General features: G+C 40.1%; 1 non-coding gene across 1 annotated transcript; it reads right to left on the reverse strand.

Moving 5' to 3' along the window:
* Positions 1-15,691: 15,691 nt before the first annotated feature.
* On the reverse strand, positions 15,692-15,798 carry LOC131229976 (small nucleolar RNA R71). Its single transcript, XR_009163708.1, has one exon. It is a non-coding gene; the product is annotated as a small nucleolar RNA R71 (small nucleolar RNA).
* Positions 15,799-25,999: the final 10,201 nt, after the last annotated feature.

The following is a 25,999-nucleotide window of genomic DNA, read 5'->3' on the forward strand; positions in this document are numbered from 1 at the left end:
GTACCCATGCAACTGGAAGCAGTTTTCACGTTTATGCTTCGTATTGCCACAATGAGAGCATTTAAGACCATCGGATGATGCACGGGCCTTAGAGGAAGATTTCCCACTATGCCTATAAGCCGATCCAGATAGCCCAAGCTTTAGGCCTTTCGAAGCAAACACCACCCCTTAGAGGTGGTTCATGGTCGTCGGCGTTCATCACCACCTGACGAAGAGCCTCCCTTCGGACATGAGCATATGCTTGCTCCACGATGGGAAACGGGTGCGTCTGCAATACATCGTTGCAAATATTGTCCAACCTGTCATCAAGATCATCCAATAATACATAGACCCAATCTTTTTGGAGAAGATTATTATAACGTTAAATATTGGTAGGGCACTCCATCGGATTGAGACGTCGAAAATCAATCTCATGCCAGAGACCTTGCAAATCGGTGTAGTATTTTTTCAAGGAGCCACCCGCTTGGTGGAGACGTGAGACGCAGCGCCAGAGATTATAGACTTGAGAGGTATCGCCACCATCAAAATGCGTGGTAACAACTGAATCCCAAACCATTTTGGCCATGTGAAATCAAATAAAATTGCCGGTTAATACCAGATCCATGGAGTTAATCAGTCATCATTTGACAATGACGTTGTCAGTGCGCCATTTGCAGAAGGACAGATCGGTCAGAGATGGCGGAGGTAACTCGCCATTGATGTAGCCCAACTTTTCGTTGTCAGAGATGTATATCTTGACAACTTGTGACCATAAAGCATAGTTGGAACCATTCAACTTAATGCCGATCGGGACAGCCACATGTTCAGAAAGCAGGGTCGGAGCATAAGCTTTGGACAGAGCTTCAACCATTTTTGTAGTGAATATTTCAAAGAGGAACATATTATGGTCGATAGAAGAGTCATTGGACTTCGTTGGGGTTTCGGTGTCTCCTATATGTGAAGGTGGCGGCGGAAGGAGGCTATGAACTAGGGTTAGACGTGAATTAAGAGTCATAAATCGACTAGCTCTGATATCATGCCAGATTTTTTATTATTGTATTTTTATTTTTTATTTTTACAGAGATATTGTACAAATATATAAGGAGATTAACAATCCTATTCTTGGCTATACATAAATATTGTACAATCATGAATATAATCTTTCTAATTCATCTCTTAATTGACAATTCATTGATTGATTTAACAACTCACGCTAACAATTTATTGCTGAAAAGTAGGCCCAATATTCATCAAGAACATTGTAGAACGTTGATATTCAATGTGAGCCATCGACCTGACGAAAACATCCATAACTTCCTCGTTACATGTCCAATTTATGTGATCATATACTTGTTGGAAATGTGATTCGATGAACTATCAAATGAATTTAAAATCATCTCATTTGGATACTATTTATTCATCCGAAATGAGTCTGAAGTTCATCATTCACTGTGAATCACTTATGGATAGTCAAATGGTGTCGAAATAATATGATTATAAAATTACTTGGAATTTCATCAAATTACATTTTCAATAAGTATAAGATCACCTAAATCAAATATGTAACTAAAGATTTATGGATGTTTTCGTTAGATCGATAACCCATAATGAATATCAGCAATCCATGGTGATTTTGATGAACTTTGGTTCACTTTTGGGTAATGAAATGGTGTTCAAATGACATGATTCTAAATCCATTTGAAATTTCATCAAATTACCTTTCCAATAAAAATAAAAACACCCAAATTGAATATGTAACGAGAGAGTTATGGTCGTTTTCGTTAGATCAATGGCTCATAGTGAATATCCGCAATCCATAATAGAAATATCAATAGTCCACAGTGAATATCAACAGTCCACAGTGAATATTGACAATTTATACTGATCCATTACAACATATTTTGATCTCAACATTCTTTCATTACAGAAAATCATCTATTACAACATTCATTCATTCCAATATTCACCACATTGATCCATTAATATTTTTCTATTGCAAATTTCACACATTACAATATTCTTTTATTACAAAATTCATTTATTATAACATCATTTCATTGTAAAATTTCATCTATTACAATATTCTTCCACATCCTTTACCCTTTCGTAAACTTATACAATAAAAAAAACTAAAAAACAACTATATAAAACCATGGAAAAAAAAAAGGGAAATGAATATAGCAAAAAAAAAAACAAACACAATCTTCCCATCTTGTGAAAAAGTCAAGGAAAAATGAAATAACCAAATGCCTCTCATGCAGAAGGACTCCATGTTTTAAATATATCAACATCTTATGCGGGCCCACTGAATTGTTTTTAAGCAAATTCATCCCGTCCACATATAGGTGATTTTAATTTTATGTCGTTAGCTCGAGTTTGAGGGCAAAACTCATCATAAATAAACTGTACAGGAAAAAATATTTAAAAAATAATGCATAGTGTTAGTGTTGTTGTGGGTCACAAATAACTTCTAACATTAAATATTTAAAAAATAATGCATAGTGTTAGTGTTGTTGTGGGTCACAAATAACTTCAAACATAAAACTAAAAAAAATAATTTCGTTGATTCACGATTGTCCAATTAAAATGAACCAATTCGATTAGCCAATGAGTAAACTGTGTTTTGGTTTTAAGTGGAGCCCATGTTCATTTTAAAATGACATTTTTCTTTCAAGATGAAAGCCCGCGGTACGAAGTCAGCTCCCTTAGAGGACATTTTAGTCATCTTAAAAATGAAAAAATAAATTCAGGGTTGTTTTAGTCAATGACTTGGTTCATTGACCAAGTCATGGTACAGGGCCAGCTAGTCCAAAAACTCTCTCACTGGTTGCCTCTACGGCGACTGAGAATCCAGTGTGTGTGGTCGCTCTCTGGGGCCCACAAGATGAGTATTACAATGATCGGAACTGTCCATGTTGTGTAATCTATGATTTAGGATCCACAGTAAGAAATTTAATTTGAGCGATAACCTTGATATGAACCCGGAACAATGAAAATAATAGTTTTAATGTCTCGGACTCAAATATAAAAATCAGAGGCTAGGATCATCCATGAAGCGAGGATATGGTCTAATAGATTATTTATGGTGCTAAAGAGAATATGGACGGTTCAAATGGTAGTACCATCTCAGAATGTGGGCCCCGGTGGATGGGAACACACGCTAGATTCTAAGTCGCGACAGACGCAAAACCAAGTCAGGAAGGACTATGATTGCGTCCAAAGGCTCAGCTAATCTGTAGTTTGACGAGGAGTGTTGGCTGACGTGGCGTGATTATCCTTGCTGAATATATTAGATCAACGGTTTCGATCACAGAACTATGAGTTCCACCTGCGCTGAATAGTGAATAATTCGTCTCAGCACGCTATACCGAGGAAACTGAAAAATGGACGTGTAAAAGCATTAGGCCACGAATCTATGCAAGTGGGGCCCACCTTCCAGTGATCCAGACTGTTGATCTTTTTTACCCAACGGCAGAAGGGCCACTCGTTGAATTTCCATTTCCAGGACATTCCCATCCATCGAATCAGTTCTTCAAGTGGTTGGGAAAAAGACCATGTATTTGTACAGTACACATGCGTTGTACAATTCTTACAGTAGGAACCATTTTTTCAGTAATCCAGACCATTGGTCTGCTTTTTCCACCTTGGTTAAAATGTTCCTCAAAATTTTCATTGACAGAACAATCTTAACCTTACGATTTTTGGCCTGAAGATAGACGGTTAAGAAAATAAAACAGCGGTAGAATATCGGTCTTTGATATCTTCCTATCTGGAGTTTTTCTTGGAAATCCTGAAATCATGTTAGGACCACATGCTAATGGTCTGGATTAAATAAATATTTTCCACATTTGTCAGAAATGAAAACCATGTACTCGTTCCAAAGAGACATATTCAACTCAGTTAGGCAGTGACCCGCCTGCACGTGGTCGGTGAGGTCGGTACTGGTACTGTGTCACCACGATGATGTATTTGTTTAATCCACGCCGTTCATTAATTTTTCAAGTTCATATTAGAATATCATGCCAAAAATGAGATAGATCCAAATGTCAAGTGGACTACAGTAATGATTTAACGCGTACCGTTAAAAACTTCTTGTAGTATGGTCCACCTGAGACTCAGATCTGACTCATTACTGATAGGGGTCACTATCGAATCTGAGTCCATCATGTCCCACCTCTTGATCAACGGTATGGATGGCTGAAACATGGGCCCCACTTCCACGCACTCAAGGGCAGAGGATACAGTTCATATCCTTGGCCGGTGGTTGGATACTTCCTCGAAGGATAAGATAAGCACCAAGACGTCTTATATGTAAAAAAAAAATGGTCGTTTTGCTTGCAAGTCACGTACCCTTCAACACGCGCCTCTAGTCGTAGACCATGCGTGTGGAGAACCCAACTTCGGTGGGCCCCACCAACCGTGCAGATCAGCCGTCCAAAACATATGCCGGTCAATCAGGTGATATACACGTGTGGGAAAACAACTTGGACGGCCCACAAGGTCTTGTGATTCTTCTTGGATTGTCAGCTGCTTTGAAAGATGAACACGTTTAAGAGATGTCCTAAACTGTGGGTCCCACTTTATACATGGCTGTGATGTTCTACGAACTTCCCAATTTAGCACGTGTATTCGCGTGTAAGCTCGCGTGCGTAGGAGTGCACGTGGGGCTAGAAAACAACGGAAATGATATCACGTGATTTCGATTGTGGTGTGAGATTCCACACGTGCCTGAAAAGGGGTTCCCCGGCCTTTCGCACCGACAGTGATGAAACTTGATGGGACACGAATTCGGTAGTGACACCTTCAGTGCCGAGCTCGGTACTGGAAAAAAGCTCTGTGGGCCCACCATGATTTATATGTTTTATCCAAGCGGTTAATTCATTTTTCGGGTTCAATTTAAAGCATGACCCTAGAAATGAGATGGATCCAAATATTGAGTGGACCACACCACAGGAAACAATGGTGATTGAACGAGCAACGTTAAAAATTATTGGGGTCAGAAGAGTTTTGGATCAAACTGATGTTTGTGTTTTTTCCCTTCATAGGTATGTGTAACCTTATCACCAGGTTGGATGGCAAATAAACATTAGTGGGCACTAGGAAGATTTTGATGGTGGACTTTCAATTACCGCTGTTTCGTGTGATTTAGTACATCTGATGTTTGTATCTAGCTCATTTTTAGGCTCGGACTCTAAACTGATCTGTAAAAATGATTGGACGGAGTGGATAAGACAAATTTATCACTGTGGGGCTCACATAGTTTTTCCAGGACCCACCAGAGCGAGCACGGTACTGAAGGGGTCACTACCGAGTCCATCTTGGTGCTATCCATAGTAGAAAGTATGACTATTTTGGTTCCTCCCATGATACTTATAATACTGTGTGGCACACGCAGGGAGAGAACCTGCCTTGTCAACTAGAGGTGGGCAGGGAGTCGAGTCGGACCGGATTGGGTCCAACTCGACTCAATTCAAAATTTCCAAGTAACTCTTGTTTCGATTTGGGACCAAGTTTGGGGTTAGCCGACTCAATCCGATCCAATGCACTATTGGCTTGACCTGAATCGAGTCCAACTCGGTTAGAAAAATTGAGTCGGATCAAGAGGGCACAAAAACATCTAGAAACCATAACCCATAAAATCAAATTTGTTCCAATCGATCGAACAAAGTAAAAATTGTCTAATAAGTTTATCATCTAAATTCAAATTTCGACCAATCGATCAACCTAATCAACTAGTCAATCGATGGATGGGATCAGTTTGCTGGAGTGACCTTGATCGATCGAATTGTGCTTAAATTTGTTGATGTCCAAACTTCTTCAAATCCATTTTTGATAGGCATGTGCTTGCTCCACGTCCTACATCTTCCAGTCTTAAAACCATATGCCCACTAAGGGTGGCATTGGGTTGGATCAGTTAGAACCCACCTCAAAAGTGAGTCCACCTAGTTCACATGCAGGCCAACTTGCCTCATTGCCGGCCCTAATTTTGATAATCTAGACTATTATCTATTAAGGGGCTGTGGGATGTCATGGATTTGAGTGAATCCAAAAGTCATGAATTCAAAAGCATTTGAAATTCATTTTTGGTGTGTTTTAAAATCACTTCCTTTTGTTGTGATTTAGAATTAATTGCCTTTCAGGCTCCCTTTAATGAGAGGAGAGTTACAAGTAACAAAGTATCGCTAGACTACTAATCCATTATACATATGTCATGTTGTTGATACTCAAAATAATTAAATTTTTAGTGACATCACTAAAATTACATTAATAAAACTATGTGAACAATCTAAACAGTGGCCATGTAAATTATCAGTTAAAAAACATTAGTGAGTCGCTCGTTTGCAATCCTATTCTTGTGTCTTACCCAAGGCTCAAAATTTCATCATTTTTTTTATACCAAAGTATGCGTTTCAATATCCTGTCAAATATGGCATATCTAAACTAATTTGGAATACTAAAGTTTAACAATAAAATTCAAATTCTTGTCAGCATTCTCATGTGCATTCATTTGGAATGCAAGCTGTGAAACACAACTGAAAATTTTGAAATCACCTTTATTTGTGATTTGGATTCCAATGAATTCCAAATACAAGCTCCCAAATAAACCCTAAGATACAACATGGCAAGTAGGAAAATCATAAACTTACAGTTAATGGCCCACAACACCAATTGTTAAGTAGACGGTTCATATTAAAAGTTAAATGATAAAAGTGTAAAAATATTCCAATACAAGAGCTTTATTATTGAGTATCCTCCATTTATAGTTGGGCCCATTATGTAAATGGTTTGGATCACACAACATGACCCCGGATCTGACAGTTGGCCATCTGAAGAGGAATGGAGGGTAAGTGGTCTAGTCTAAATTATGAGATCAAGGCCCAATTCCAGGGCCCATCCCAGCTGTATGGAGATAGGGATTGGTGGGTCCACCATTACTGAATCAGATGGGTTGGCTGGTCCCACTCCTTTATATAGATGCAAAGTTAGGTCAACCCAACTATTTATTGGGCCTAAGCTCATGTCGGGTCGAGCCCACAAGGTAAGGGACATACAAAATGTGGCTTAAAATGCGGCTGGATTGGGCCTGGACCGAGCAAGCCCAGACCATTTGCATGTTTGTAAGGTTCAGGTACCCATCGGGTCTTTGGATCTTGATTGAGTTGGTATCAGGAAAACGAAGAGCATTTACATGGTTGGGCCCACCCCACTTCATAGTCACATACCTTGTACCTTACAAATTTGTCCTTCTAATCCTTTGATTAGACAATGTATCTTGAATGTAGACCATTCATTTCTTTCCTCTTAAACATTTATTTCTTTTTTCATGTGTGGCCCACTTGATTAATGGATTGGTTAGAAACATTCAAGTGTGGTTGGTGGATTTGTGATCCTGATCGCTGCTCTTTGGGCCCGCACTGCCAATCGTCCATGGCCCAAAAAATCAAACCTTTCAATTTGGGCCTGAAAAAAGATAGTGAAGAAGACAAAATGCAACAATTCATATTCTTCATCATCTAAGCCTTGTACCAATTTATTAAGGTCAGCAAAACAGTGTTTCAGATTCAACTAAGTAAATGGCAAACATGGGTAGCTTCCATCTTCAAATCTGGGAGATTTTCAGGGCTTGCTCCATATGCAGTGGGTCCTACTGGCCCATTGATCACTTAAACATGGGTACACTCGTACAGATTGGAGAACCCAAATCTAATAGAAAAATTTGGGTGGTGGGTCGTCAAACAATTTCCAGAGAAATTTATGTCTAGAATAGGTCTGGCGACGAGCTTTGGTTGGTTTATGCCCGGATTTTCAACTAGGGCTGGGCATACCGTTCTGGGCGTACCCAAAATTCATTTTTCCTGGCCAAGACTGGGGCCCACATCCAGCATTGGCATACAGAATAATAGGACATGCGACCCGAGGCCTTGCACAATATAAGTAGGAGAACCTGGGCTGGGTAAGCGCCAAACCCAGGCCCAGAACTAGCCCTAGCACAGCCGTTCTCTCCTAAGCCCTATCCCTAATTTGGCTAAAATGATCTTCGCCTTGGCCCTAATTGGGCTTAAAAAGATTTTCCGTAGCCCTAAAATGATCAAAGGTTTAAAATAGTCCAATCTAAATATTTTGTAAGATATTCCGCCATCCACAACAAGTCCCATTTATAAATCATATAAATGGTCTTGATCATGAACCCGAATCTAAGAATGCCTTTGAACTACACATGTACGTTGAATGAGACCTACTTGGAAATGCATTTAAACCATTTCTTCTTTTTACACAATGGTGGCCCAGTTGGTAACAAGAGCATGGCAGGATGGGTCATTCAGGCCCTTGACTGACTTGGCTCAGCCCGGTCCTCAGGCTAAGTTTAGGGACCCAAGCCCTGGCCTACAAGGCCAGCCCACTCAGTCTACGGCGGGCCGACACATTGCCACTCCATAGGGAAAAGATTTGGAACATTACTCATTTTTCACCAGAAACTTGAACGTTGTGATTTTCCTGTAAATGGGACCCTTTTGGCATGGTCCATCCATGTTGAATTACAACCAACCAGTGTCTGGATTCTCATAACATGGGCTCCACTTGTTAAAATTGAGGATGGTTGTGAATGCTATGATTCACATCAAGATGAATTTTCAAAACATAAAATGAGTATAGGTGAAGTAGGGCTTGTCAAGCCCAAGCCCAATAGGTTTTAGTTGGGCTAAAAGATCAGGCCCAAACAGCCCATTTAGTAATCAGACCTTCGATTCAAGCTCATCTCGACCGTTAAGATCATAAACAGTTCTGTTTTTCATGCCTTAATAAAATTTATAATAGAGTTCACTGCAATTTATGATAAATTAGTGCAGTCAACTGCTCTATGGATGGGATGCAAATGAGGCTCCCATATGTACACGTGACATATCCTTCATCCTAACCGTCAACTTCTATGTCTGACAGCTTGTGTGCTTCGGTTAGAAATTACTATTCATCCATCTAGACCATTGGCATACTGGGCCTTTGTGGATGGAGCATGCCCATAGATCTCTTAGATTGGACATTGAGGATACTGTTTTTAGGCTATTTTTAGTTGAATGTGTATTATTGTACTCTCTAATTAATTAATTGAAGGATAGAAAAGATTAGATTGTACCATCAAGGAGGCTTTAGGGCCATGGTCTATCTATGATGGACCAACATATCAATAGCTTAAATCATCAAGCCATGGGCCACATCCATCCATGATATGGGCAACTATTATTATGACTCTAGGTACTAGTATGGTCCTCTTAATGAGTAGATTGGTCTTATTATTATTATTATTATATATATATGTATATTTTTTATAGAATCTGTAAATAGATTTTTGATTTGTAATTAGTCTTGTAATTGATTAGATTTTATAATAATTTTTTAAATTAAGGTTATTCTATTTTAGGCACATTACCATCTTTTTAAGAGAGCTCAATTTTCAATGAAATACACAAATAAATTCACTCTTTTATATAGTATTATAGCAATCCTATTCGGTGATTTAATATTCTTGTTGGAACCTAGCCGTTCTCATCCATTCCTCTGTTCTGGCAGCCCTTTCGCTGCCCAAACACTAATACATTATATATATATATATATATCATCCATCCCTCTGTTCTGGCAGCCCTTTCGTTGCCCAAACACTAATACATTATATATATATATATATATATATATATATCATCCATCCCTCTGTTCTGGCAGCCCTTTCGTTGCCCAAACACTAATACATTATATATATATATGGTCGTGCATCATCACACCCTACTGCTCATCCGGACAAGTACAGCAACAGGTACCCCTGCCTCAGCCAGTGCTCAAACCCTACTAGAAATTCCTACCCAAAATTCCTGCCATTCCTTTATTACTTCACCAAACCCATCTCAATTAATCGTTCCAGTAATTTACTTCATCTTGGAGCTAACTAAGAGAGGCCATACATTGAACTCGGGTATTTGGACATGAATGCTGTTGATTGAGTGCCTTTAACCGTAGTGCGGAGAAGACCTAATTTAGTTTGACTAGTGTCCCTTTGGTTCGACCGAATTAGTGGCTGAATTCTCATGTTACATGGTATTCACTTTTGCATGGTTTTGGTTTGACTAAATGGATGTGAGTCAGTTCTTGTCGGTTTGACCGATGAAACGTGTATAAGTTTGAGTAAGTGCGGGTGTTGTTTCTAATCATGTATGGGAGTGTATAAATACCATCCTAACTATGATTAATGTTAAATAGAACGGTGGCTTTTAGAGCTTAGCATGAACATTCAAGGGTTTTGAAAGGAAATCTAAGGGTTCTATTATAAGTTGTTCCATCTATTGTAACCTTATTCTTATTATAGTAGATTGATCATCGCTTTGTGCCGTAGTTTTTTCCCCAGGGGTTTTCCACATAAAAACTCGTGTGTTCTCTGTTTGCTTGGACTTTTCATCTTCTATTGCTTGTTTGATTTAATTTGAGGTTACTTCCACGCCCAAAAAGTGATATCAGATATTAAGGTTGGGGTATTAGTTTGAATATGGAAACATAACATCGAGGGGATCGAATTTGAAGTTCGAGTCAAAGAAATTTATAAGCAAAAAAAACTTTGAACTATGGAGGTTGAAGATGAAATCCCTTCTAGTTTAATAAGGGCTATAGCATGCACTCATTGGGAAAGCGCATCGTCCAGAATCTATAAAGGAAGCAGATTGGCATGAACTTGATCAGATGGTATTAATACAATCCAATTGTGCTTGGCCGATGAAGTCCTATACAATATCATCAATGAGACGACTATCACAGGTTTATGGGCAAAGTTAGAGAGCATCTACATGACGAAGTTGCTCACCAATCGTTTATATATGAAGAGATAGTTTTACACTCCGAAGATGACGGAAGGGTCGGATTCCTCTGAGCTCATTAATGTCTTTAACAAGTTAGTTTACAAGTTGACAATCATGGAGGTGAAGATCGATGAAGAAAATAAAACCCTTATTTTGTTGACATCTCTTTCGGAGTCCTATGAGTATCTGGTTGATACTCTGTGTTAGGGGTTTATGGAAGATGGTCGTCATACTTTTTTATATTCATTGATGACTTCTCTAGGAAGGTTAATGTTTATATTCTAAAGTATAAATCTGATTTTTTCTTCACTTTCAAGACCCGGAAGGCAATGGTTGAAAATTAAAAAAGGTATAAGTGAAAATTTTGAGGACAGATAATGACAATGAATTCGCTTAAAAGGAATTTAATCAATACCGCAAGAGTGAGGGGATAGTGAGGCACAACACAGTAAGGCATACACCAAAGAAAAATGGTATGGTTGAATGTTTGAACCTAATTCTTTTGGAAAGGGCCCGGAGTATGTTGAGTAATTCTGGGTTGGGCAAGCAGTTATGGGTTAAAGTCATTTTTACAACTTGCAATTTGATAAATCGATCTCACTCTACAATTATTGATTGCAAAATTTTAAAAGAAATATGGAGTGGTCAGGTAATTGATTACTCGAGTCTGTAGATATTTGTCAGCTATGGTGATGGGGTGAAAGGTTGTATGACCAAGTTTCATAAAAAAAATCATATTTAGCCGGACTTCATGTTTAATGAAGGTTTCTTGTTTCGAAAGGATGAACACACAAAAATGAAAAAAATTAATTATTCGTGTTGAAACAGATAATGGTAAAACACTTGAAGAACTTGAGCTGTAGGTAGAGGGACAGGAAGAGGTGAAGTAGTCACATGTCAAGAGAAATCTACCAAGGGATCGTAGGTTACCGTTGAGATACATGGGTGACTAAACGTTACATTTGTTCTCATTATAAATGAGGGGGATTCGTCTACTTTTCAGGAAACATTAGAAGACAAAGATGTAAAGAGTGGATAGTTGCGATACATGATGAGATGAATTTTTTGTACAAAAATAAAACGTGGGAGCTGATGGAGTTGCCTGTTGAGCAGAAAACAATCAGTTGCAAATAAATTTATTAGAAAAAATTGGATAGTTATAATGATAGATTAATAGCAAATAGTTATACTTAGAAGGAAGGTGTCAACTTCAGTGAGATGTTGCACCAATGGTAAAGTAAGTATCTATCAGATTTATATTGGCTTTGGTTGCCTAATACAATATGAAATTAAAATAGTTAGATGTAAAGATTGAGTTTTTATATGGCGAAATAGAATAGTAGATTTACATGAAAAAACCTGAAGGGTATGAGTGTGTTGAGGGTCAAATATTGCATATTAGACCCCAGTTATTACTTGGATATACAAACATAATACCGTTTAATGACTGATTTAATCGTGTTTGTAATGCAGGGTGTGTTTAAGAGCCTGGACTGAAAAAGGGTGGTAAATGCATGGATTTGACGCTTCAAAAGCACCAAGGCAAGGAACGGACTCTAGAAGACCAAGAGCGACGGAATTATACACCAGGGGTCCGCGAAAATCGAGAAACTGAAGCTCAAGTGGCCTGAAAGTTAAGCAGAATGCAAGATCACAGCGTTCCCACCATCCGTTCAGTTCGAAACTTTATACGCGGCCTGAGGACCATAAATGAACCGTACACGTAAAATTTCAGCTCTTGGATCACTGTAAAAGTGGCCCAACGGACAGATCAGCCCACAAATCACTGATCTGGGGCCCACCTGATCTATGGATACACCTCATCTTCGATCTCAATGCCTCGAATCATGTGAAGAACCAGATGGACGGAGTAGATTTCTCACAAACATCTCTGTGGGACCCATACAGGGAGTGCATGTACACGTTACGCAAGTGCACCGGACGCACACCAGAAATACAAACCTCGGTCAGCAAGCGCTGACCGAGCTCTCCCTCTCCAACTCAATTCCTTCCCTACGAACGCAACAGAGCTTGCGGCTCTTTCTTGTGGGCCACCTCCATGATTCAATGGACTGATCCGGACCGTCCATCAGAAGCCCTTGCCCCCTATCATCCTCGCCTAGATGGCGGAACTTCAAGAAACATCGGAGGCCGGCTGTTGATCGTCCAAACGGCAAACGGACGGAGGAATGAAATCGTTCATGTCCACGAATAAGCTGATCCAAAAATGGTCATGTCCGACCTATTTTTTGTGACTAAGCTAATAGACGAGTTGGATTTCTCAAATAACGACGATCAGGGGCCCCACCATCCGAACAGCGCAGGTGCGTTACGCGTCCTGTTTACGCAGTCCGGAGGAATCCAGAAATTTCGGACAGCTGTGGCCCATCATCCTCGATCGGATGAACGATCTGAACCGATCATCATGTAGGTCTGCCCGAAAACCCCCAGAGGACGTTGTCCTTTTGGAAAGAAAGCAAAGAAGATGAAGCACGGAGACGCCGCATTCATGACTACGTGAGGCATTGTCGCAGCAGAGGGCGTGCAAAGTCCGATTCCAGCAGGGTTTCTCTCCAGAAAAAGCCTCCGTCTGCACTGCCCTGGAGATATAAAACAGAGAGAGAGAGAAAAGAAAAGGGGAGTTCACATCAGGGAGAGAGGAAGGAAGAGAAACGGAGAGAGGAAGGCTGGACGTGGCTGCTGGCAGCGTGTGGAGGTGCTCGTTTTGGAGGATTGAAAGAAGACAGGGAGCGCTGGAGCAGGGCTGCTGGACGTGGGAGCTGACCTGGTTCTCCTTCTTCCTCTTCTTCTTCTTCTTCTTCTTCTTCTTCTTCTTCTTCTTCTTTTTAATTGGAATTTAGCCCATTCATGTGTGGCTAAACCTCTTAGCTAGGGCTAAGAGGTGAAGCCTGTAGCGAGATGGGAGAGTCTATTCTATGCGTTTAATTTTCTGAACTGAATTTGATTTTAAGTTGATTATTAAAGGAATATTTTCTCAGTCTTTAATGGTCTGTTGTGACTGAAATTATAATGGGTTTGTAATGGCTTTGAATATATTTTTTTCTCTTTTAATGTTTATGACGTCAGGAGCCCCTGTTGTTCACCATCGTCTCCTGGGCATGGTTGGATGATAGTACCCTTCCTAACCTTCATGGCATGTTGATTGGTTGGTAATTAGTTTAATTCTTTTGTTAACTGTCTCCTGGGCATGATGTGGTGATGGAATCCATTCTAATTCATATACCTTTCATCTCTTTAAAATTATAACAGAAGAAGTTCAGTTTAATTTTCATGATTTTTGAAGCAGGCATAAGATCTCCCTGATCTCTACAAGTGGATCCTCTGAATCCCTAGTTTCCTTCCTCTGAATTCCTTAAAGTTTTAGATAATTATTCCACAATTATTCCTTAAATTCTATTTGGTTTAGATCACATCTTAGTCTAGTTCTAGTTTTACTTGGTTTCAGATAACGTACAGGCATCAGTCCCTGTGGATTCGACCTCGGTCTTACCGAGTTTATTACTACATCACAACCCTGCACTTGGGGTGTGAACAAGTTTTTGGCGCCGTTGCCGGGGACTGACGGTTACGATTCTCTGAAATTAATTGGTTTTAGGATTAGTTTAATATTAGGATTTTACTAACCTTAGTTTTTTATTTATTTTTATTTGAGTTCAAAACTAACTTGTTTCCTGTTTTATAGGATCTTGACATAAGTTTCTCAATTGGTAATTCCTTCCTAATCTCTCTACTTTTTCCTATTTTTAGAATTAGGGTTTAAATTTTAGAAATTTTCTAATTCTACTATCCTCCCTTCTGTAGGAAATAGTTTATTTTTAGAAATTAGGTTATTTCTTTCCCTTTTTAGAAATTAATTTTCTATTTTTATTTTAGTAACTTTCTAATTCTAACTCTCTTAGAATCTAATTTGTTTCCTAATTATTTTTAGAATTTTTGTTTAGAAACTAACCTTCCTATTTTGTAGGCCTTTAAGATAGAAATCTCTAATTCGGTACACTCCTCTACTTTCTATTCTTCAGTTCTCTTTTAGTATTCTACTTTCTAGTTTAGGTCTTTCCTAATTTATTTTAGAAGTTTCCACTTTCTTTTAGAAATCAATTTACTGCTACATTTTTTTTAAAGGATTGTTCTTCTCCTTTTTAGAATCTAACTTATTTTTGTTTTATTTTGCAGGTCCTTAACTTAGGGGCTTCAATTTGGTAATTTCTTTCCAAACTCTCCCTCTCTTTCTTTTTAGATTTTCTTTTCCTTTCTTAGGATTAGGCTTTAAATTTGATTGAGGGCTGCGAGTGTTTCATGCCCAAGTGGGCCCGTGACGACACTCGACGTCTCTTGACTGAAGGAGGATTAGTTGAGGGGTTGACTATCCATCGCAGGACTAGACACCGCTCAAAATCCCCTGAGTTAATTGAAGTTATGGCTGAAGACCAACCTCCTCTACTTACACCTAGGGTGGAGGATATCCAAGATGAGAATGAGGTGCAACAGGCACCCCGCCTCGTACTTTACGAGATTATCTACAACCGGCGGGAGTGAGTACGCCCTCATGCATGATTTTCCCTGAAAATACAGGACAAATGGACATCAAGCCAGGAGTTATCCAACTCCTTCCCAAATTCCATGGACTTGAATCAGAAAGTCCTTATTTACATTTGAAAGAGTTCGATGAGATTATGACTACTTTATGTTTTCCTAATGTATCTGAGGATACAATTAGGCTGAAACTCTTTCCTTTTTCCTTAAAAGAGAAAGCTAAGACGTGGTTACATTCACTGCGTCCTAGATCCATTGGCACATGGAACGACATGCAGAGGGAATTCATAAAAAAATTCTTCCCACATCATAAAAAGATTACCCTTAGAAAAGCAATCATGAACTTTGCCCAAAAGGAAGATGAAACATTCTTCCAATGTTGGGAAAGGTTCAAAGATTTGGTCAGTTCATGCCCACAACACAGATTTGAAACGTGGCGCATTACAAATTTTTTCTATGATGGACTGACATCTTCCATGCGCCAAATGGTTGAGACAATGTGTAATGGAGAGTTCATCAACAAAGATGTTGACAAGGTATGGGATTACCTCGATAGTCTCGCTGAAAAAACACAATCATGGGACTATTACCCAATGACGAACACCACGTCTAGGCCGACTCAATTAAAGGAGAAAGGTGGATTATATCTCTTGAAAGAAGAGGATGATCTCAAGTGTAAAGTGACTACGCTCATAAGGAAAGTTGAGGCCATGGAAGGAAAGAAGGATAAGGTCAATGAAATTGTTTGCGGCATCTGTGATTGCAACATTCACACAACTGAAAACTGTCCTACAATACCTGCCTTTCGAGGAGTGTTGAATGAACAAGCCAATGCCGTAAATAACTATCAAAGACCTTTTACTGGACCTAACTCCAATACATACAATCCTGGCTGGAAAAATCATCCAAACTTTAGTTGGAGGAATGGATAAACGGCTACCCCTCCAGGTTTCTTCAATCAAAATCCAAATCAAGTGAAACCTCAAGAGGAACCAGTTCAAAATTCCATACAAGAGCTGGCTCAGGCAATGTGGGGAATCACAGATTTTATACAAAAGATAGATTTTCGTATGACGGTTATAGAAAAGGGGATGCTTCCTGCACAACCTCTCCCCAATCCTAAACCACAGTACGAGATTAATGATCCCAGCTCTTCAAATCAGATGGGGCACGCTAAATCCATCACCACTCTTAGGAGTGGAAAGATCATTGATAAAACTCTTCCGGTTAGGCCCGAAAAGCCTCAAGAACCAGAAGAGGACAAAAATGATGGATCTAGTGACGCCCCACAAAAATTAGAACCGGAACTTCTAGAGAAGCTAGTTGCTCCGTTCCCCCAACGGTTGGTTTCACCAAAACCTCTCTCTAACTCTCAGGATATCCTAGAGGTGTTGAAACAAGTGAAAGTCAACATTCCTCTACTTGATGTCGTTAAACAGATACCTTCATATGCCAAATTCCTGAAAGACTTATGCACGACCAAACGACGGAAAATTATTCAAAAGAAAATCTTCTTGACTGAGAAAGTGAGTGCCATCCTGAAGCAAGACGTGCCGCAGAAATTCAAGGATCCCGGTAGCCCAACCATATCATGTGTAATCGGGAACCATCGAATTGATCACGCACTTCTTGACTTAGGAGCGAGCGTCAATCTGATTCCCTACTCGGTATACAAACAGTTAGGTTTGGGTGAATTAAAACACACCCTAACCACACTACAACTTGTTGATCACTCTGTTCGTGTATCAAGAGGGATAATTGAGGATGTGTTAGTCCAGGTCGATAGATTTTACTACCCTGTAGATTTTATCATCCTGGACACCGAACCCATCAATAACATGAGCACTCAGATTCCCGTCATTCTTGGTCGCCCATTCCTTGCCACGTCAAATGCAATTATCAATTGCAGGAATGGTGTCATGACTATGTCTTTTGGAAATTTGACATTGGAGTCAAACATTTTTTTCAATAACAGCAGCAACTCAGAGGATGATGACGATTTCCACGACATTAACATGATTGACTCTTTCGTGGAAGATACGACATCGCTGACCTTATCCTCTGACCATCTGGAGACATGCCTGGCCCACTCCCATGATTTTGATGATGACATGATTAGGGAGACGTGTGCCTTGCTTGATACTGCACCGGTACTTGGAGGCCACGATTTGAAGAATTGCCACAAACCGATGTAGTGCCTCTACCGTCTAACCTCAAGCCGCCGAAGCTTGACCTAAAACCTTTGCCCTCTGATTTGAAATATGCCTACTTAGGTCAAGATGAGACATACCCGGTGGTGATCTCTGCCCACCTGGAGAAAGAACAGGAGAGTATGCTCATATCTACTCTCATTGAGCATAAAGGAGCCCTGGGATGGACGATAGCGGACCTCAAGGGAAGCGATCCCTCGATTTGTACTCACCGCATATATCTTGAGGATAATGCAAAAATCGCTCGGCAACCACAACGTAGACTAAATCCAAACATGAAAGAAGTGGTTAAAGTCGAGGTTCTCAAACTATTGGACGTGGGTATTATATACCCTATATCTGATAGTCAATGGGTGAGTCCAACTCAAGTGGTCCCTAAGAAGTCCGGAATCACCATCGTAGCCAATGCTAATAATGAACTCGTGCCAACTAGAGTCACTACTGGTTGGAGAATGTGCATTGACTACAGGAAATTGAATACCATCACGAGGAAAGACCACTTTCCTTTACCATTCATTGATCAGATCCTGGAAAGGTTAGCTGGCCATTCTTATTACAGTTTCCTTGACGGGTATTCGGGCTACAACCAAATAGAGATAGCTCCTGAAGACCAGGAAAAGACCACATTTACATGTCCCTACGACATCTTTGCCTATCGAAGGATGCCATTCGGACTATGTAATGCCCCTGCCACCTTTCAGCGATGCATGCTTAGTATCTTTTCTGATATGGTAGGGCAATATCTAGAGGTCTTCATGGACGACTTCTCTGTTTATGGTCCATCTTTCAGCAAATGCTTGGAAAGTCTTAAATGTGTGCTGAAAAGATGTGAAGAAAAGAACTTGGTACTTAATTGGGAGAAGTGCCATTTCATGGTTTAGAAGGGAATTGTCCTTGGGCATATCATCTCGTCCAAAGGAATCGAGGTAGATAAGGCAAAAATCGATCTTATCTCTAACCTACCTCCACCCGAGAACATCAGAGACGTGCGATCCTTCTTAGGACACGCAAGATTTTACAGGCGATTCATAAAGGACTTTAGTCTCCTCTCTCATCCTTTATGAATCTTCTTCAAAAGGATGCTCCATACGAGTGGACTGAGCAATGCCAGGAAGCTTTCACCAAGCTTAAGGGCACGTTAACCACTGCACCTATCATGCAGCCACCTGGCTGGAGCCTTCCTTTTGAGCTTATGTGCGACGCTTCTGATTATGCTCTTGGGGCGGTCCTAGGCCAGAGAAAAGATAAGAGGCGCTACGTCATTCATTACGCGAGTAGGACTCTAAATCCTGCCCAAGTGAACTACTCGACTACGGAAAAGGAACTCTTAACCGTAGTGTTCGCCTTGGATAAATTTAGGTCCTACCTGATTGGATCCAAGATCATTATCTACACAGATCATGCGGCACTTAAGTATCTTCTTTTGAAGTATGATTCTAAGCCCCGTTTGATACGATGGATCCTGTTACTCCAAGAATTTGATTTGGAAATTAAAGATAAAAAGGGAGTAGAGAACGTAGTGGCCGATCACCTTTCTTGCCTTAATACCTCTGAGTCCCTTGAGATGACTCATATCAATGACATGTTCCCTGATGAACAACTGTTCAGAGTCTCCCATTCACCTTGGTTTGCTGATATTGCTAATTATCTTGCTACAGGTGCCATACCGACACAGTGGACCGCGCAAGATAAGAAAAAATTCTTCACCGAGGTGCGCAACTTTTTCTGGGATGATCCTTACTTATTTAAATATTGCCCAGACCAAATTCTAAGGAGATGTGCACCAGACGATGAGCATCAGAGCGTCATCTCCTTCTGTCACTCACAGGCCTGTGGTGGTCACTTTTCTGCTAAAAAGACCACGGCCAAGATTCTGCAATGTGGCTTTTACTGGCCCATTATGTTTAGGGACACTCATGAGTTTTGCAAAGCTTGTGAGCGTTGTCAGAAATTGGGAGCATTGTCCTATCGAAATATGATGCCTTTGAATCCCATCTTTATCATTGAAGCATTTGATTGCTAGGGCATCGATTTCATGGGACCATTCCCCCAATCGTTTGGAAATCTGTACATTTTGCTCGCCGTGGATTATGTCACTAAATGTGTCGAAGCGATTCCGTGTCGAAAGAATGACCATCGCACGGTCATTAAATTCCTAAAAGAAAACATCCTTTCTCGATTTGGAACGCCTCGAGCCATCATTAGTGATGGGGGCTCACATTTTTGTAATAGACCATTCGAGAACTTAATGAAAAAATACGGTATCTCTCATAAGGTGAGCACCCCATACCATCCACAGACAAGTGGACAAGCTGAGATTTCTAATAGGGAGATCAAACACATTTTGGAGAAAACGGTTAACCCAGATCGTAATGATTGGTCAATCCGACTGACCGATGCCTTATGGGCATACCGTACTGCCTTTAAAACCCCTATTGGAATGTCTCCCTTTAGACTTGTCTATGGGAAAGCTTGTCACTTGCCTGTGGAGCTGGAACATAAAGCGTACTGGGCGATCAAAAATCTGAATTTCAATCTGGACAACGCTGGCTCGCTACGCAAACTTCAATTGAATGAACTTGAGGAAATCCGGAATGATGCGTACGATAATTCGAGAATTTACAAGGACAAGATGAAAGCATTTCATGACCAACACATTTTGTAAAAATCATTCACGCCTGGTCAGAAGGTCCTTTTATACAATTCTTGATTACATCTCTTTCCGGGTAAGCTTCGATCTCGTTGGACCGGCCCTTACATTGTTGTCACTGTTTTTCCGCATGGGGCCGTTGAGATAAGAGATCCCGACAATGGCAAGGAGTTTAAAGTCAATGGACATCGATTGAAACCATTTGTTGAGAAATTTGATTCAGAGGACATGTCCATGCCTCTGACTGATCCTGTTTACCAGGATTGATCTCCTAGTCTGATGGAGGTATAGGTAGGTTTATCGCTTTCATAGGACTAGAGCTGTTGCTTTATTTGTCTGGCTGAAGACGGTAAACTTAGCGCTCCTGGGAGGCAACCCAGCTCATCACTTCATTTTGTTTTTATCATTAGTTAGTTCAATGTTTGTGGGTAACATTACTGCAAACCCTCACGAGACTACAACTCGTCCACTAGGGGTAACCTAGGGGTTTAAAGGCTTGTTGCATACGCTAAATGCAATCGAGAGCACCTACGAAAGTGGTATAGGTAGGATTTTTTATTATTATTTTATTTTACTTCTGATTGGTTTCTCTCTTGTACTGACCTCCTTTGACGTAATTAGCTATGGAAAGCCTCTTGATTCTTTCATCCAGGTACTATCTTTCCATCACTCCTCTTATATTTTCGTTGTCCCATGTGCATTGCATGCCTATTTCTTTTACATTGAGGACAATGTAGATCTTAGGTTGGGGGTGGGAGATTAGGTTTCCTAATCAGTGTTTTCTTGGTCTTGAGCAAAAGTTGTGAAAATTTTTAATTTTTCAGGATTTCTAATGAATTCGAAGTGATTTTGACGACCATCTAGGGAACTTAGAATTTCAAGATACGTGATGTTGGTACTTTATGACTCTTGGATTCAACTATTTGTTAAATTTCACAGCTAAGTTTGAATTATTAATTCAGAATTAGAAGATTGTACACTTTGATTGAGTTATGATCTTACATGTCACATCTCGCTTACACGTTAAGGTTTCATTCGATATTGAAGGATTAATTTGGTGATCACTAAGCTTGAAAGGAACCAACTTGAGAAATTAAAAAGATTGGGCGAATGGTTTTCACCATAGGTTTGCTCCCTACAAGAGAAGGTTTGATTCCCCAAGGTTGACATTCATAAACTTTTTGGCGAATGGTTTTCACCATAGGTCTGCTCCCTATAGGTGTAGATTCGATTCTCCTCCTTGGCTGTACTTTTAAACAAGTTGACATAGTGTGAAAAAAAAAATCAAAAGCTGAAGGAATAAAAAGATGATCTGTGAGGCAAGTTTTGGTTATCATGAATCTTCTTATTGGTTACCAATGATATCCTGAATTAGAGAAGTGAATTTTAATAATGTTAAGCCGAGATTACACGATACATCCAGGGAACTCAATATTTAGAATCATGCTAATTAATGGATTAATATTTCAGGAGAAAGAAATGCCAACATTTATGAATCTTAGTTTTTTTAATTCAAGTATCTGAACTGTTTTTCATAAATCTCTTGGGTTTGTAGAAATTGTCTTGTAATTCTCAATTTATTTTTTCGCATACCTTGCTCGGGACTAGCAAGATGCTGGTTGGGGGTTGTGTTGAGGGTCAAATATTGCATATTAGACCCCAGTTATTACTTGGATCTACAAACATAATACCGTTTAATGGCTGATTTAATCGTGTTTGTAATGCAGGGTGTGTTTAAGAGCCTGGACTGAAAAAAGGTGGTAAATGCATGGATTTGACGCTCCAGAAGCACCAAGGCAAGGAACGGACTCTAGAAGACCAGGAGTGACGGAATTATACACCAGGGGTCCGCGAAAATCGAGAAACTGAAGCTCAAGTGGCCTGAAAGTTAAGCAGAATGCAAGATCACAGCGTTCCCACCATCCGTTCAGCTCGAAACTTTATACGTGGCCTGAGGACCATAAATGAACCGTACACGTAAAATTTCAGCTCTTGGATCACTGTAAAAGTGGCCCAACGGACAGATCAGCCCACAAATCACTGATCTGGGGCCCACCTGATCTATGGATACACCTCATCTTCGGTCTCAATGCCTCGAATCATGTGAAGACCAGATGGACGGAGTAGATTTCTCACAAACATCTCTGTGGGACCCATACAGGGAGTGCATGTACACGTTACGCAAGTGCACCGGACGCACACCAGAAATACAAACCTCGGTCAGCAAGCGTTGACCAAGCTCTCCCTCTCCAACTCAATTCCTTCCCTGCGAACGCAACAGAGCTTGCGGCTCTTTCTTGTGGGCCACCTCCATGATTCAATGGACTGATCCGGACCATCCATCAGAAGCCCTTGCCCCCTATCATCCTCGCCTAGATGGCGGAACTTCAAGAAACATCGGAGGCCGGCTGTTGATCGTCCAAACGGCAGACGGACGGAGGAATGAAATCGTTCATGGCCACGAATAAGCTGATCCAAAAATGGTTATGTCCGACCTATTTTTCGTGACTAAGCTAATGGACGAGTTGGATTTCTCAAATAACGACGATCAGGGGCCCCACCATCCGAACAGCGCAGGTGCGTTACGCGTCCTGTTTACGCAGTCCGGAGGAATCCAAAAATTTTGGACAGCTGTGGCCCATCATCCTCGATCGGATGAACGATCTGAACCGATCATCATGTAGGTCTGCCCGAAAACCCCCAGAGGACGTTGTCCTTTTGGAAAGAAAGCAAAGAAGATGAAGCGCGGAGACGCCGCATTCATGACTATGTGAGGCATTGTCGCAGCAGAGGGCGTGCAAAGTCCGATTCCAGCAGGGTTTCTCTCCAGAAAAAGCCTCCGTCTGCACTGCCCTGGAGATATAAAACAGAGAGAGAGAGAAAAGAAAAGGGGAGTTCACATCAGGGAGAGAGGAAGGAAGAGAAACGGAGAGAGGAAGGCTGGACGTGGCTGGAGGCAGCGTGTAAGGCTGGACGTGGCTGCTGGCAGCGTGTGGAGGTGCTCGTTTTGGAGGATTGAAAGAAGACAGGGAGCGCTGGAGCAGGGCTGCTGGACGTGGGAGCTGACCCGGTTCTCCTTCTTCCTCTTCTTCTTCTTCTTCTTCTTCTTCTTCTTCTTCTTTTTAATTGGAATTTAGCCCATTCATGTGTGGCTAAACCTCTTAGCTAGGGCTAAGAGGTGAAGCCTGTAGCGAGATGGGAGAGTCTATTCTATGCGTTTAATTTTCTGAACTGAATTTGATTTTAAGTTGATTATTAAAAGAATATTTTCTCAGTCTTTAATGGTCTGTTGTGACTGAAATTACAATGGGTTTGTAATGGCTTTGAATATTTCTTTTTCTCTTTTAATGTTTATGACGTCAGGAGGCCCTGTTGTTCACCATCGTCTCCTGGGCATGGTTGGATGATAGTACCCTTCCTAACCTTCATGGCATGTTGATTGGTTGGTAATTAGTTTAATTCTTTTGTTAACTTTGTTTCCTGGGTATGGTGTGGTGATGGAATCCATTCTAATTCATATACCTTTCATGTCTTTAAAATTATAACAGAAGAAGTTCAGTTTAATTTTCATGATTTTTGAAGCAGGCATAAGATCTCCCTGATCTCTACAAGTGGATCCTCTGAATCCTTAGTTTCCTTCCTCTGAATTCCTTAAAGTTTTAGATAATTATTCCACAATTATTTCTTAAATTCTATTTGGTTTAGATCACATCTTAGTCTAGTTCTAGTTCTAGTTCTACTTGGTTTCAGATAACGTACAGGCATCAGTCCCTGTGGATTCGACCTCGGTCTTACCGAGTTTATTACTACATCACAACCCTGCACTTGGGGTGTGAACAGAGTGCAGGGAAATGAGAATTTAATTTATAAATTAAAGAGACCGTCATATAGCCTGAAACAGCCGCGTAGGTAATGGTATAAGAAATTTGATTATTTCATATTGAGTCAGCGTTTTATCAGAAGTGAATTCGATCATTATATCTATTTCAGATCACTAAGTGACAGGGAATTCATCATTCTAATGTTATATGTTGATGATATGCTTCTCGCTAGCCACAACATGTGTGAAATCAACATATTAAATGCTCAATTATCCATGACATTTGAGATAAAAGATCTGGGGGTTGCAAAGAATATTCTTGGCATCATATACATAAAGATAGGTAAAAGAGGAGGTTATGGTTGTTTGGACTGAAAAATGCAAAACTGGTTAACACTCCCCATGCTGCTCACTTTCAACTTTCTTCGGAGTTATGTCCTACACTAAATGAAGAAAAATGGTATATGTCTCATGTGCCCTACTCGAACGTGGTTGACAGTCTTATGTATACCATTATTTGTATAAGACCATATATTTCACATGCTCTTGGTATTGTAAGTGTCAAACCACGACAAGAAACATTGGAAAACAGTAAAATGGTCACTTCGATACATATAAGGTACAATGGACCATGTCTTGGTTTAAAAAAATTATGAGCAGAAACTCATAGGCTATGTGAATGCAGATTATGCAGGGAATGTGGATAATAGAAGTCGACTTCCGATTACTCATTTGTGTTAGCAGGTTGAGTTATTAGTTGGATGTTGAAGTTTCAGTCAGTGGTTGAATTTTTCAAAACCGAAGCTGAATACATGACAGTGATAGAAACATTCAAGTAAGGTGTTTGGTTAAAAATGATGATGAATGAGTTAGGGCTTCAAAAGAAAGTCGTGCTTGTGTATTGTAACAACGAGAATACAATCAATTTGGCAAAGAACTCGGTGTATCACTCCTGGACTAAACACATTAATGTTCGTCATCACTTTATCCGGCATATGCTAAAGGAAGGAGATGCCACTTTAGAGAAGATACACACTAATGAGAATCAGACTAATATGCTTACGAAGGTTATTCTTTTAGAGAAGTTCAAATTTTGCTTGACTTCTTTGGGCTTGTCAAAGAAGAAATGAAGACAAAGTGTGCATGAAGTGATGATAACGTTCTTTTGAAGATGATTAGAGATGACAGTAGCAACTTGGAGCAGTGGAGTTGAAGGATTAAAGCCATGCACGGTGGAGATTGTTGATTGAGTGCCTTTAATCTTAATGTAAATAAGACTTAATTCGGTCTTTGGTTTGACTGAAGTAGTGAGTGAATTCTTAGATTGCACGTTGTCTACTTTTATACGTTTTTCGGTTTGATCAGATGGATGTGAGTAAGTTCCTGTCGGTCTAACCGAAGGTCCCATCGGTCCAACCGACGGAACGTGTGTAAGTTTGAGTAAGTACGGGTATTGTTTCTAATCCTATACGGGAGTGTATAAATAACCCCCTAATTGCGATTAAGGTTAAGTATAATGATGACTTTAGAGCTTAGCACAAATATTCAAGGGTTTTGAAGGGAAAGTTGGGGTTTATATTGTAAGTTGTTCCATCTCTTGTAACCTTCTTCTGATTATAGTAGATTGATCGTTGCTTTGTGCCATGGTTTTTTCCTGCAAGGATTTTTCATGTAAAAACTCATGTGTTCTTTGTGTTTGCTTATATTTTTTCATTTTTTATTTCTTGTTTGATTTGATCTGAGGTTATTTTTACGCCCAATAAAAGTAATCCTATCAAGGGCTCTCAGGAGGGTCAGATATGACTTGGCCTGGTAACTTGACATAGCGTACCTCCCGGTCTATATAGGCCTACGATTAGGAGAGTTGAGGTTCGATGCTACACTCGATACTAAGTTATAATCTCTTCTTGATTGTCATAATAAAGAACATGACTAATAATCAAAAGTC

The sequence above is a fragment of the Magnolia sinica genome, chromosome 16 (assembly GCF_029962835.1).
Source record: "Magnolia sinica isolate HGM2019 chromosome 16, MsV1, whole genome shotgun sequence".
In the NCBI taxonomy this organism is placed as follows: Eukaryota; Viridiplantae; Streptophyta; class Magnoliopsida; order Magnoliales; family Magnoliaceae; genus Magnolia; species Magnolia sinica.